This window comes from Triticum dicoccoides, chromosome 5A (genome assembly GCF_002162155.2).
Source record: "Triticum dicoccoides isolate Atlit2015 ecotype Zavitan chromosome 5A, WEW_v2.0, whole genome shotgun sequence".
Taxonomy (NCBI): domain Eukaryota; kingdom Viridiplantae; phylum Streptophyta; class Magnoliopsida; order Poales; family Poaceae; genus Triticum; species Triticum dicoccoides.
This window is the reverse complement of record NC_041388.1, coordinates 84,488,814-84,500,387: the sequence shown is the minus strand read 5'-3', so window position 1 is coordinate 84,500,387 and position 11,574 is coordinate 84,488,814. Positions and strand designations below refer to the sequence as shown.

Sequence of the window (11,574 nt, the reverse complement as noted above, 5' to 3'; positions counted from 1 at the left end):
ACTCGTTCTGTAATACTTCATCTTATAACTAACTCATTAGTTACATGCTTGCAAGGCTTAGGTGATGAGCATTGCCGAGAGGGCCCAGAGATACCTCTCCGACAATCGGAGTGACAAAACCTAATCTCGAATTATGCTAACTCAACATGTACCTTCGGAGACACCTGTAGTACTCCTTTATAATCACCCAGTTACGTTGTGACGTTTGGTAGTACCCAAAGTGTTCCTCTGGTAAATGGGAGTTACACAATTCTCATAGTTACAGGAACATGTATAAGTCATGAAGGAAGCAATAGCAGAATACTAAACGATCAAGTGCTAAGCTAACGGGATGGGTCATGTCAATCACCTCATTCTCCTAATGATGTGATCCCATTAATCAAATGAGAACACATGTCAATGGTTAGGAAACATAACCATCTTTGATTAATGAGCTAGTCAAGTAGAGGCATACTAGTGACTATATGTTTGTCTATGTATTCACACATGTATCATGTTTCCGGTTAATACAATTCTAGCATGAATAATAAACATTTATCATGATATGAGTAAATAAATAATAACTTTATTATTGCCTCTAGGGCATATTTCCTTCAGTCTCCCACTTGAACTAGAGTCAATAATCTAGATTACATAGTAATGATTCTAACACCCATGGAGTCTTGGTGCTGATCATGTTTTGCTCGTGAGAGAGGCTTAGTCAACGTGTCTGCAACATTCAGATCCATATGTATCTTGCAAATATCTATGTCTCCCACTTGGACTTGGTCCCGAATGGAATTGAAGCGTCTCTCGATGTGCTTGGTCCTCTTGTGAAATCTGGATTCCTTTGCCAAGGCAATTGCACCAGTATTGTCACAGAAGATCTTCATTGGTCCCGATGCACTAGGTATGACACCTAGATCGGAAATGAACTCCTTCATCCAGACTCCTTCATTTGCTGCTTCAGAAGCAGCTATGTACTCCGCTTCACATGTAGATCCCGCCACGACGCTTTGTTTAGAACTGCACCAACTTACAGCTCCACCGTTTAATAAAAACACGTATCCGGTCTGCGATTTAGAATCGTCCGGATCAGTGTCAAAGCTTGCATCGACGTAACCATCTACGACTAGCTCTTTGTCACCTCCATATACGAGAAACATATCCTTAGTCCTTTTCAGGTATTTCAGGATGTTCTTGACCGCTGTCTAGTGATCCACTCCTGGATTACTTTGGTACCTACCTGCCAAGCTTATTGCTAAGCATACGTCAGGTCTGGTACACAACATTGCATACATGATAGAGCCTATGGCTGAAGCATAGGGAACATCTTTCATTTTCTCTCTATCTTCTCCTGTGGTCGGGCATTGAGTTTGACTCAACTTCACACCTTGTAGCACAGGCAAGAATCCTTTCTCTGCCTGATCCATTTTGAACTTTTTCAAAATTTTGTCAAGGTATGTACTTTGTGAAAGTCCTATTAAGCGTCTTGATCTATCTCTATAGATCTTGATGCACAATATGTAAGCAGCTTCACCGAGGTCTTTCATAGAAAAACTTTTATTCAAGTATCCCTTTATGCTATCCAGAAATTCTATATCATTTCCAATTAATAATATGTCATCAACATATAAAACTAGAAATGCTACAGAGCTCCCACTCACTTTCTTGTAAATACAGGCTTCTCCAAAAGTCTGTATAAAACCATATGCTTTGATCACACTATCAAAACGTTTATTCCAACTCCGAGATGCTTGCACCAGTCCATAAATGGAACGTTGGAGCTTGCACACTTTGTCAGCACCTTTTGGATCAACAAAACCTTCAGGTTGCATCATATACAACTCTTCTTCTAGAAATCCATTCAAGAATGCAGTTTTGACATCCATTTGCCAAATTTCATAATCATGAAATGCAGCAATAGCCAACATGATTCGGACAGACTTAAGCATCGCTACGGGTGAGAAAGTCTCATCATAGTCAACCCCTTGAACTTGTCGAAAACCTTTTGCAACAAGTCGAGCTTTGTAGACAGTAACATTACCATCAGCGTCAGTCTTCTTCTTAAAGATCCATTTATTCTCAATGGCTTGCCGATCATCGGGCAAGTCAACCAAAGTACATACTTTGTTTTCATACATGGATCCTATCTCAGATTTCATGGCCTCTAGCCATTTTGCGGAATCTGGGCTTATCATCGCTTCCTCATAGTTCGTAGGTTCATCATGGTCTAGTAACATGACTTCCAGAATAGGATTTCCGTACCACTCTGGTGCGGATCTTACTCTGATAGACCTACGAGGTTCAGTAGAAACTTGATCTGAAGTTTCATGATCAATATCATTAGCTTCCTCACTAATTGGTGTAGTTGTCACAGGAACCGGTTCTTGTGATGAACTACTTTCCAATAAGGGAGTAGATACAGTTATCTCATCAAGTTCTACTTTCCTCCCACTCACTTCTTTCGAGAGAAACTCCTTCTCTAGAAAGGATCCGATTTTAGCAACGAAAATCTTGCCTTCAGATCTGTGATAGAAGGTGTACCCAATTGTCTCCTTTGGGTATCCTATGAAGACACATTTCTCCGATTTGGGTTCGAGCTTATCTGGTTGAAGTTTCTTCACATAAGCATCGCAGCCCCAAACTTTGAGAAACGACAACTTTGGTTTCTTGCCAAACCACAGTTCATAAGGTGTCGTCTCAACGGATTTTGATGGTGCCCTATTTAACGTGAATGCGGCCGTCTCTAAAGCATAACCCCAAAACGATAGCGGTAAATCGGTAAGAGACATCATAGATCGCACCATATCATGTAAAGTACGATTACGACGTTCGGACACACCATTTCGCTGTGGTGTTCCAGGTGGCGTGAGTTGCGAAACTATTCCACATTGTTTCAAATGTAAACCAAACTCGTAACTCAAATATTCTCCTCCACGATCAGATCGTAGAAACTTTATTTTCTTGTTACGATGATTTTCTACTTCACTCTGAAATTCTTTGAACTTTTCAAATGTTTCAGACTTGTGCTTCATCAAGTAGATATACCCATATCTGCTCAAATCATCTGTGAAGGTGAGGAAATAACGATATCCGCCACGAGCCTCAACATTCATCGGACCACATACATCTGTATGTATGATTTCCAACAAATCTGTTGCTCTCTCCATAGATCCGGAGAACGGTGTTTTGGTCATCTTGCCCATGAGGCACGGTTCGCAAGTACCAAGTGATTCATAATCAAGTGATTCCAGAAGTCCATCAGTATGGAGTTTCTTCATGCGTTTTACACCGATATGACCTAAACGGCAGTGCCACAAATATGTTGCACTATCATTATCAACTCTGCATCTTTTGGCTTCAACATTATGAATATGTGTATCACTACTATCGAGATTTAATAAAAATAGACCACTCTTCAAGGGTGCATGACCATAAAAGATATTACTCATATAAATAGAACAACTATTATTCTCTGATTTAAATGAATAACCGTCTCGCATTAAACAAGATCCAGATATAATGTTCATGCTCAACGCAGGCACCAAATAACAATTATTCAGGTTTAAAACTAATCCCGATGGTAGATGTAGAGGTAGCGTGCCGACCGCGATCACATCGACTTTGGAACCATTTCCCACGCGCATCGTCACCTCGTCCTTAGCTAATCTTTGCTTAATCCGTAGTCCCTGTTTCGAGTTGCAAATGTTAGCAACAGAACCAGTATCAAATACCCAGGTGCTACTGCGAGCATTAGTAAGGTACACATCAATAACATGTATATCACATATACCTTTGTTCACTTTGCCATCCTTCTTATCCGCCAAATACTTGGGGCAGTTCCGCTTCCAGTGTCCAGTCTGCTTGCAGTAGAAGCACTCAGTTTCAGGCTTAGGTCCAGACTTGGGTTTCTTCACTTGAGCAGCAACTTGTTTGCCGTTCCTTTTGAAGTTCCCCTTCTTCTTCCCTTTGCCCCTTTTCTTGAAACCAGTGGTCTTGTTGACCATCAACACTTGATGCTCCTTTTTGATTTCTACCTCCGCGGCTTTCAGCATCACGAAGAGCTCGGGAATAGTCTTGTTCATCCCTTGCATATTATAGTTCATCACAAAGCTCTTGTAGCTTGGTGGCAGTGATTGGAGAATTCTGTCAATGACGCTATCATCCGGAAGATTAACTCCCAGTTGAATCAAGTGATTATTATACCCAGACATTTTGAGTATATGCTCACTGACAGAACTGTTCTCCTCCATCTTGCAGCTGTAGAACTTATTGGAGACTTCATATCTCTCAATCCGGGCATTTGCTTGAAATATTAACTTCAACTCCTGGAACATCTCATATGCCCCATGATGTTCAAAACGTCGTTGAAGACCCGGTTCTAAGCCGTAAAGCATGGCACACTGAACTATAGAGTAGTCATCAGCTTTGCTCTGCCAGACGTTCTTAACGTCGTCAGTTGCATCAGCAGCAGGCCTGGCACCCAGCGGTGCTTCCAGGACGTAACTCTTCTGTGCAGCAATGAGGATAATCCTCAGGTTACGGACCCAGTCCGTGTAATTGCTACCATCATCTTTCAACTTTGCTTTCTCAAGGAACGTATTAAAATTCGACGGAACAACAGGACGAGCCATCTATCTACAAACAAACATAGACAAGCAAAATACTATCAGGTACTAAGTTCATGATAAATTTAAGTTCGATTAATCATATTACTAAAGAACTCCCACTTAGACAGACATCTCTCTGGTCATCTAAGTGATTACGTGATCCAAATCAACTAAACCATGTCCGATCATCACGTGAGATGGAGTAGTTTCAATGGTGAACATCTCTATGTTGATCATATCTACTATATGATTCACACTCGACCTTTCGGTCCCCGTGTTCCGAGGCCATATCTGTATATGCTAGGCTCGTCAAGTATAACCTGAGTATTCCGCGTGTGCAACTGTTTTGCACCCGTTGTATTTGAACGTAGAGCCTATCACACCCGATCATCACGTGGTGTCTCAGCACGAAGAACTTTCGCAACGGTGCATACTCAGGGAGAACACTTCTTGATAATTAGTGAGAGATCATCTTAAAATGCTACCGTCAATCAAAGCAAGATAAGATGCATAAAGGATAAACATCACATGCAATCAATATAAGTGATATGATATGGCCATCATCATCTTGTGCTTGTGATCTCCATCTTCGAAGCACCGTCGTGATCACCATCGTCACTGGCGCAACACCTTGATCTCCATCGTAGCATTGTTGTCGTTACGCCATCTATTGCTTCTACGACTATCGCTACCGCTTAGTGATAAAGTAAAGCAATTACAGGGCGTTTGCATTTCATACAATAAAGCGACAACCATATGGCTCCTGCCAGTTGCCGATAACTTCGGTTACAAAACATGATCATCTCATACAATAAAATATAGCATCATGTCTTGGCCATATCACATCACAACATGCCCTGCAAAAACAAGTTAGACGTCCTCTACTTTGTTGTTGCAAATTTTACGTGGCTGCTACGGGCTTAAGCAAGAACCAATCTCACCTACGCATCAAAACCACAATGATAGTTTGTCAAATAGACTCCGTTTTAACCTTCACAAGGACCGGGCGTAGCCACACTCGGTTCAACTAAAGTGAGAGAGACAGACACCCGCCAGCCACCTTTAAGCACGAGTGCTCGTAACGGTGAAACCAGTCTCGCGTAAGCGTACGCGTAATGTCGGTCTGGGCCGCTTCATCTCACAATACCGCTGAACCAAAGTATGACATGCTGGTAGGCAGTATGACTTATATCGTCCACAACTCACTTGTGTTCTACTCGTGCATATAACATCAACGCATAAAACCTAGGCTCTGATGCCACTGTTGGGGAACGTAGTAATTTCAAAAAAATTTCCTACGCACACGCAAGATCATGGTGATGATATAGCAACGAGGGGAGAGTGTTGTCTACGTACCCTCGTAGACCGAAGTGGAAGCGTTGACGCAACATAGACGAAGTAGTCGTACGTCCTCCAGTTCAACCGATCCAAGTACCGTTACTCCGGCACCTCCGAGTTCTTGACACGCGTACAGCTCGATGACGCACCCTCGATCTCCGATCCAGCAGAGGCGCTGAGGGGGAGTTCCGTCAGCACAACGGCGTGGTGACGATCTTGATGTTCTCCTGTTGCAGGGCTTCGCCTAAGCACCGCTACAATATGACCGAGGTGTAATATCGTGGAGGGGGGCACCGCACACGGCTAAGGAACGATCAATGATCAACTTGTGTGTTCTAGGGTGCCCCCCTACCCCTGTATATAAAGGAGGGAGGGAGGAGGTGGCCGGCCCTAGGGGGGCGCGCCATGAGGAGGGGGAAACCTACTCCAAGTAGGTTTCCCTCTCTTTTCCTTATCTTATTTGGAGGGGGAAGGAAAGAGTACTAGTATTAGGAAGTAGTACTAGTAGTAGTAATAGGAAGAGGGGGAAGGAGAAAGGAAAGGGGGGGCCGGCCCCCCTCCCCAATTCGGATTGGGCTTGGGGGGGCGCGCCCCCTTCCCTTGCTCCTTCTCTCTTCCTCCTACATGGGCCCAATAAGGCCCATATACCTCCCGGGGGGTTCCGGTAACCTCCCGGGGCTCCAAACTTCTCCGGAACCTTTCCGGTGTCCAAATATATCCGTCCAATATATCAATCTTTATGTCTCGACCATTTCGAGACTCCTCGTCATGTCCGTAATCATATCCGGGACTTCGAACAACCTTCGGTACATCAAAATACATAAACTCATAATATAACTGTCATCGAAACCTTAAGCGTGCGGACCCTATGGTTCGAGAACGATGTAGACATGACTGAGACACATCTCTGGTCAATAACCAATAGCGGGACCTGGATGCCCATATTGGTTCCTACATATTCTACGAAGATCTTTATCGGTCAAACCGCATAACAACATACGTTGTTCCCTTTGTCATCGGTATGTTACTTGTCCGAGATTCGATCGTCGGTATCCAATACCTAGTTCAATCTCGTTATCGACAAGTCTCTTTACTCGTTCTGTAATACTTCATCTTATAACTAACTCATTAGTTACATGCTTGCAAGGCTTAGGTGATGAGCATTGCCGAGAGGGCCCAGAGATACCTCTCCGACAATCGGAGTGACAAAACCTAATCTCGAATTATGCTAACTCAACATGTACCTTCGGAGACACCTGTAGTACTCCTTTATAATCACCCAGTTACGTTGTGACGTTTGGTAGTACCCAAAGTTTTCCTCCGGTAAACGGGAGTTACACAATTCTCATAGTTACAGGAACATGTATAAGTCATGAAGGAAGCAATAGCAGAATACTAAACGATCAAGTGCTAAGCTAATGGGATGGGTCATGTCAATCACCTCATTCTCCTAATGATGTGATCCCATTAATCAAATGACAACACATGTCAATGGTTAGGAAACATAACCATCTTTGATTAATGAGCTAGTCAAGTAGAGGCATACTAGTGACTATATGTTTGTCTATGTATTCACACATGTATCATGTTTCCGGTTAATACAATTCTAGCATGAATAATAAACATTTATCATGATATGAGGAAATAAATAATAACTTTATTATTGCCTCTAGGGCATATTTCCTTCAGTAAAAAGGTTGTGGGGCGAAACTATAAGCCCATATCTTTCTCTGTGTCCGATTAAAACTCCATAACCACAAGTATTGCGTGAGTGTTAGCAATTATGAAGGACTAGATGATAGTTGAGTATGTGGACTTGCTTTTTAGCTCTGACATAGACTCTTTCTGATGTTATGATAAATTGCAATTGCTTCAATGACCGAGGTTATAGTTTGTTGGTTCTCAATAAGGTTTCTGATTCAGTACTTTTGCATTGTGAATAGATCATCACTTGAACATAAGTAATCATATGACAATATCTATATATGTTGCTGTTAAGAGAATAATCATGAAGCCTTCATGTCTGTATTTTATTTTTATCGACGCCTCTACCTCTAAACATGGGGACATATTTATTGTTATCGGATTTCGCTTGAGGACAAGCGAGGTCTAAGCTTGGGGGAGTTGATACGTCCATTTTGCATCATGCTTTTATATCAATATTTGTTGCATTATGGGCTGTTATTTCACATTATGTCACAATACTTATGGCTATTCTCTCTTATTTTACAAGGTTTGCATAAGGAGGGAGAATGCCGGCAGCTGGAATTCTGGGCTGGAAAAGGAGCAAATATTAGAGACCTATTCTGCACAACTCCAAAAGTCCTGAAACTCCACGGAACACCTTATAATAAATAATGAAAAATCCTCGCCAAAGATGAAGACCAGGGGCCCACACCCTGTCCACGAGGGTGGGGAGCGCCCCCTAGGGCGCGCCCCCTACCTCGTGGGCCCCCTGGTGGCTCTCTTATGACCATCTTCTGCTATATGAAGTCTTTCGTCGAGAAAAAAACCAGAAGCAACCTTTCAGGACGAAACTCCGCCGCCACGAGGTGGAACCTTGGCGGATCCAATCTGGAGCTCCGGCATAGCTGTTCTGCCAGGGAAACTTCCCTCTCGGAGGGGGAAATCATCGCCATCGTCATCACCAACACTCCTCTCATCGGGAGACGACAATCTCCATCAACATCTTCATCAGCACCATCTCATCTCAAAACCCTAGTTCATCTCTTGTATCCAATTCTTGTCTCCAAGTCCGGGATTGGTGCTAGTAGGTTGCTAGTAGTGTTAATTACTCCTTGTAGTTGATGCTAGTTGGTTTAATTGGTGGAAGATCATATGTTTAGATCCTATATGAATATTAATACCCCTCTGATTATGAACATGTTTATGCTTTGTGAGTAGTTACGTTTGTTCCTGAGGACAAGGGATAAGTCTTGTTATTAGTAGTCATGTGAATTTGGTATTCGTTCGATATTTTGATGAGATGTATGTTGTCTAGCCTCTAGTGGTGTTATGTGAACGTCGACTACATAACACTTCACCATTATTTGGGCCTAGAGGAAGGCATTGGGAAGTAATAAGTAGATGATGGGTTGCTAGAGTGACAGAAGCTTAAACCCTAGTTTATGTGTTGCTTCGTAAGGGGTTGATTTGGATCCATATGTTTCATGCAATGGTTAGGTTTACCTTAATACTTTTGTTGTAGTTGCGGATGCTTGCAATAGAGGTTAATCATAAGTGGGATGCTTGTACAAGTAAGAACAACACCCAAGCACCGGTCCACCCACATATCAAATTATCAAAGTACCAAACGCGAATCATATGAACGTGATGAAAACTAGCTTGACGATATTCCCATGTGTCCTTGGGAGCGCTTTTCCTTATATAAGAGTTTGTCCAGGCTTGTCCTTTGCTACAAAAAGGATTGGGCCACCTTGCTGCACTTTATTTACTTTTGTTACTTGTTGCTCGTTACAAATTATCTTATCACAAAACTATCTGTTACCACTTGTTTTAGTACTTGCAGAGAATACCTTGCTGAAAACCGCTTATCATTTCCTTCTACTCCTTGTTGGGTTCGACACTCTTACTTATCGAAAGGACTACGATAGATCCCCTATACTTCTGGGTCATCAGTTACAGTGAAAGAAAGAGAGAGAAATAGATAGGGAGAGAGAGCAGCAGCAGCAATAGGGGGTTCAGACTTCAGAGAAGATCAGCAGCGAGGTTAGGAGAAGAAGAAGCAAACATGGGGATGGAGCAAGGAGTAGCAGCGAGCAGCAAGCAGCAAGAAAGAGGTTCAGAGAAGAAGTGGAGCACCAGGTTTAGTGGATTCAGAGAAGAGGCAAGCAGCAAGAGGTGCAGCAATAGAGGAGCAGCAGCAGGGTTAGCAACAGCAACGTGGGGACTTAGAGAAGAGCAACAGCAGTTTGAGGTTCACAAGAGAAGCAGCAGCAATGGAGGTGAGGAAGCAGAGCAGCGGCAATGGAGGTGAGGAAGCAGAGCAGCAACAAAAATGTGGGAGAGAGAGACAACATCAGGTGAAGGAGAAGGACGGCAGCAGGGGAGAGGACTCGCACGAAGGAGAAGGACTGAATCATTAACATTATTCAGTATTTCAGTGAGTTGTGTACAGCTGAATCCAACTAACAAATGAAACACACCATATACCTAGAAGGAAATGTGAAACCCAAAGCATACACATATTGCCCATTTTAACCCAAAGCATATCGCATCCAATCAAACCATGTGACTTTTGATAAAAATCACATCGCAAACAGTCAAATCAAGGAGGAAGTTACAGACGTAGGCATTGAAATGGGCACCGGAAGGAAGGGTAGACAATTCATACCCCGGGAACTCCTTGTTGCGGATGTGTAGGTAGGGGTAGGCCTGCAACACGAGAAACAAATTAGGCCCGGGTCACGACCACCACAAGACTCGAAATATAGCATAGGCACGAGTAGCAGTGAGCAGCAAGAAAGAGGTTCAGAGAAGAAGTGCAGCAACAGGTTTAGTGGATTCAGAGAAGAGGCAAGCAGCAGGAGGTGCAGAAATAGAGAGGAGAAACAGCGGGGTTAGCAATAGCAGCGTGGGGACTTAAGAGAAGAGCAACAACAGTTTGACGTTCACAAGAGAAGCAACAGCAATGGAGGTGAGGAAGCAGAGCAGCTGCAAAGATGTGGGAGAGAGAGACAACAACAGGTGAAGGAGAAGGACAGCAACAGGGGAGAGGACTCGCGCGAAGGAGAAGGACTGAACCATTAACATTATTCATTATTTCAGTGAGTTGTGTACAGCTGAATCCAACTAACAAATGAAACACACCATATACCTAGAACGAAATGTGAAACCCAAAGCATACACATATTGCCCATTTTAACCCAAACCATATCGCATCCAATTAAACCATGTGACTTTTGATAAAAATCACGTCGCAAACAGTCAAATCAAGGAGGAAGTTACAGACGTAGGCATTGAAATGGGCACCGGAAGGAAGGGGTAGACAATTCATACCCCGAGGGAACTCCTTGTTGCGGATGTGTAGGTAGGGGTAGGCCTGCAACATGAGAAACAAATCAGACCCGAGTCACGACCACCACAAGACCCAAAATGTAGCATAGGCACGAGATCTGACTAGCGGCTCGTCGAAGTGGGGGTGGCCCTTGGAGAGGTTCCAGCCATCAGGAGGGTGAAGGTGACGGCCCCCATGATGGTGATCTTCTCCCACTTGGCCGTCTCATCTGTGAGGCATCATCATCAATCAAACGAGAAAAATCCCCAAATCCACATCAAACGATCGATCGAATCGGGGGATAGAAGAGAGGGAGGTAGGGTTCACGAGGTGTACACGCGGCACCCGACCGGGGCTGGGGCAAGGGCCTGGCACGCGCCGCCAGGGAGAGGAGGCCGGATCTCGCCGTTAGGAAGGCCATGGGTGGGTGGTGCTGCTGCTGCTTTCGGGGAACGGGGGTCGGTTTGGCTGGCTCGCTCGCCGCCATGCATGGGAGGAAGGAGCGGAGGGATGGGGTTACCGTGGTGTGCTCGGCACCGCCAGAGGACACCGGATTTAGGAGGGATCGGGTGTCGTAGGTGGTGGTGGTGGCGGCAGCGAGGAGTGGTGCGGGGGAGAGGGAGAGAC

General features: G+C 44.0%; 1 pseudogene; it reads right to left on the bottom strand.

Moving 5' to 3' along the window:
- Positions 1-10,836: 10,836 nt before the first annotated feature.
- On the bottom strand, positions 10,837-11,368 carry LOC119298664 (annotated as a pseudogene).
- Positions 11,369-11,574: the final 206 nt, after the last annotated feature.